The sequence below is a fragment of the Triticum dicoccoides genome, chromosome 4A (genome assembly GCF_002162155.2).
Source record: "Triticum dicoccoides isolate Atlit2015 ecotype Zavitan chromosome 4A, WEW_v2.0, whole genome shotgun sequence".
In the NCBI taxonomy this organism is placed as follows: Eukaryota; Viridiplantae; Streptophyta; class Magnoliopsida; order Poales; family Poaceae; genus Triticum; species Triticum dicoccoides.
Genome location: NC_041386.1, coordinates 376,393,768 through 376,397,655, shown reverse-complemented (window position 1 = coordinate 376,397,655; position 3,888 = coordinate 376,393,768).

Below are 3,888 nucleotides of genomic sequence, written 5' to 3'. Positions count from 1 at the left end.
ACTCCGGTTTTCTCCGAAATCACCGGGAACACTTCCGGTGTCCGAATATAGTCGTCCAATATATCGATCTTTACGTCTCGACCATTTCGAGACTCCTCGTCATGTCCATGATCATATCCGGGACTCCAAACTACCTTCGGTACATCAAAACACAAAAACTCATAATACCGATCGTCACCGAACTTTAAGCGTGCGGACCCTACGGGTTCGAGAACTATGTAGACATGACCGAGACACGTCTCCGTTCAATAACCAATAGAGGAACCTGGATGTTCATATTGGCTCCCACATATTCTACGAAGATCTTTATTGGTCAAACCGCATAACAGCATACGTTGTTCCCTTTGTCATCGGTATGTTACTTGTCCGAGATTCGATCGTCGGTATCTCAATACTAGTTCAATCTCGTTATCGGCAAGTCTCTTTACTCGTTCTGTAATGCATCATCCCGCAACTAACTCATTAGTTACAATGCTTGCAAGGCTTATGGTGATGTGTATTACCGAGTGGGCCCAGAGATACCTCTCAGACAATCGGAGTGACAAACCCTAATCTTGATCTATGTCAACTCAACAAGTACCATCGGAGACACCTGTAGAGCACCTTTATAATCACCTAGTTACATTGTGACGTTTGGTAGCACACAAAGTGTTCCTCCGATAATCGGGAGTTACATAATCTCATAGTCATAGGAACATGTATAAGTCATGAAGAAAGCAATAGCAGTAAACTAAAACGATCAAGTGTTAAGATGACGAAATGGGTCAAGTCAATCACATCATTCTCCTAATGATGTGATCCCGTTTATCAAATGACAACTCGTGTCTATGGTTAGGAAACATAACCATCTTTGATCAACGAGCTAGTCAAGTAGATGCATACTAGTGACAATCTGTTTGCCTATGTATTCACACATGTATCATGCTTCCGGTTAATACAATTCTAGCATGAATAATAAACATTTATCATGATATAAGGAAATAAATAATAACTTTATTATTGCCTCTAGGGCATATTTCCTTCAGTCTCCCACTTGCACCAGAGTCAATAATCTAGATTACATAGTAATGATTCTAACACCCATGGAGTCTTGGTGCTGATCATGTTTTGCTCGTGAGAGAGGCTTAGTCAATGGGTCTGCAACATTCAGGTCCGTATGTATCTTGCAAATCTCTATGTCTCCCACCCGAACTTGATCACAGATGGAATTGAAGCGTCTCTTGATGTGCTTGGTTCTCTTGTGAAATCTGGATTCCTTTGCCAAGGCAATTGCACCAGTATTGTCACAAAAGATTTTCATTGGACCCGATGCACTAGGTATGACACCTAGATCGGATATAAACTCCTTCATCCAGACTCCTTCATTTGCTGCTTCCGAAGCAGCAATGTACTCCGCTTCACACGTAGATCCTGCCACGACGCTTTGTTTAGAACTGCTCCAACTAACAGCTCCACCGTTCAATATAAACACGTATCCAGTTTGCGGTTTAGAATCGTCCGGATCAGTGTCAAAGCTTGCATCAACGTAACCATTTACGATGAGCTCTTTGTCACCTCCATAAACGAGAAACATATCCTTAGTCCTTTTCAGGTATTTTAGGATGTTCTTGACCGCTGTCCGGTGATCCACTCCTGGATTACTTTGGTACCTCCCTGATAAACTGATAGCAAGGCACACATCAGGTCTGGTACACAACATTGCATACATGATAGAGCCTATGGCCGAAGCATCAGGAACATCTTTCATTTTCTCTCTATCTTCTGCAGTGGTCAGGCATTGAGTCTTACTCAACTTCACACCTTGTAACACAGGCAAGAATCCTTTCTTTGCCTGATCCATTTTGAACTTCTTCAAAACTTTGTCAAGGTATGTGCTTTGTGAAAGTCCAATTAAGCGTCTTGATCTATCTATATAGATCTTGATGCCCAATATGTAAGCAGCTTCACCGAGGTCTTTCATTGAAAAACTCTTATTCAAGTATCCTTTTATGCTATCCAAAAATTCTATATCATTTCCAATTAACAATATGTCATCCACATATAGTATTAGAAATGCTACAGAGCTCCCACTCACTTTCTTGTAAATACAGGCTTATCCAAAATTCTGTATAAGACCATATGCTTTGATCACACTATCAAAATGTTTATTCCAACTTCGAGAGGCTTGCACCAGTCCATAAATGGATTGCTGGAGCTTGCACACTTTGTTAGCACCCTTTGGATCAATAAAACCTTCAGGTTGCATCATATACAACTCTTCTTCTAGAAATCCATTCAGGAATGCAGTCTTTACATCCATTTGCCAAATTTCATAATCATAAAATGCGGCAATAGCTAACATGATTCGGACGAACTTAAGTATCGCTACGAGTGAGAAGGTCTCATCATAGTAAACTCCTTGAACTTGTCAAAAACCTTTCGCAACAAGTCGAGCTTTGTAGATAGTAACATTACCATCAGCGTCTGTCTTCTTCTTGAAAATCCATTAATTCTCGATGGCTTGCCGATCATCGCGCAAGTCAACCAAAGTTCACACCTTGTTCTCATACATGGATCCCATCTCAGATTTCATGGCCTCAAGCCATTTTGCGGAATCTGGGCTCATCATCGCTTCCTCATAGTTCGTAGGTTCGTCATGGTCTAGTAACATGACTTCCAGAACAGGATTACCGTACCACTCTAGTGCGGATCTTACTCTGGTTGACCTACGAGATTCGGTAGTAACTTGATCTGAAGTTTCATGATCATCATCATTAGCTTCCTCACTAATTGGTGTAGGTGTCATAGAAACCGGTTTCTGTGATGAACTACTTCCCAATAAGGGAGCAGGTACAGTTACCTCATCAAGTTCTACTTTCCACCAACTCACTTCTTTCGAGAGAAACTCCTTGTCTAGAAGGGATCCATTCTTAGCAACAAAAGTCTTGCCTTCGGATCTGTGATAGAAGGTGTACCCAACTGTCTCTTTTGGGTATCCTATGAAGACACATTTCTCCGATTTGGGTTCGAGCTTATCAGGTTGAAGCTTTTTCACATAAGCATCGCAACCCCAAACTTTAAGAAACGACAACTTTGGTTTCTTGCCAAACCATAGTTCATAAGGAGTCATCTCAACGGATTTAGATGGTGCCCTATTTAACGTGAATGGAAGCGTCTCTAAAGCATAACCCCAAAATGATAGCGGTAAATCAGTAGGAGACATCATAGATCGCACCATATCTAGTAAAGTACGATTATGACATTCGGACACACCATTACGCTGGGGTGTTCTGGGTGGCGTGAGTTGCGAAACTATTCCGCATTGTTTCAAATGGAGACCAAACTCGTAACTCAAATATTCTCCTCCATGATCAGATCGTAGAAACTTTATTTTCTTGTTACGATGATTTTCCACTTCACTCTGAAATTCTTTGAGCTTTTCAAATGTTTCAGACTTATGTTTCATCAAGTAGATATACCCATATCCTCTCAAATCATCTGTGAAGGTGAGAAAATAACGATACCTGCCGCGGGCCTCAATATTCATCGGACCACATACATCAGTATGATTTCCAACAAATCTGTTGCTCGCTCCATAGTTCCGGAGAATGGCGTTTTAGTCATCTTGCCCATGAGGTATGGTTCGCAAGTACCAAGTGATTCATAATCAAGTGATTCCAAAAGTCCATCAGAATGGAGTTTCTTCATGCGCTTTATACCACTATGGCGCGCCAGGAGGAGGAGTCCTCCTCCTAGTAGGAGTAGGACTCCCCTCTTTCCTACTCCTACTAGGAGGGGGAAAGGAAAGGGGGGCGCCGCCCCCCTCTCCTAGTCCAATTCGGACCAGAGGGGGAGGGGCGCGCGGCCTGCCCTAGGCCAGCCCTATCTCTCCACCAAGGCCCATAAGGC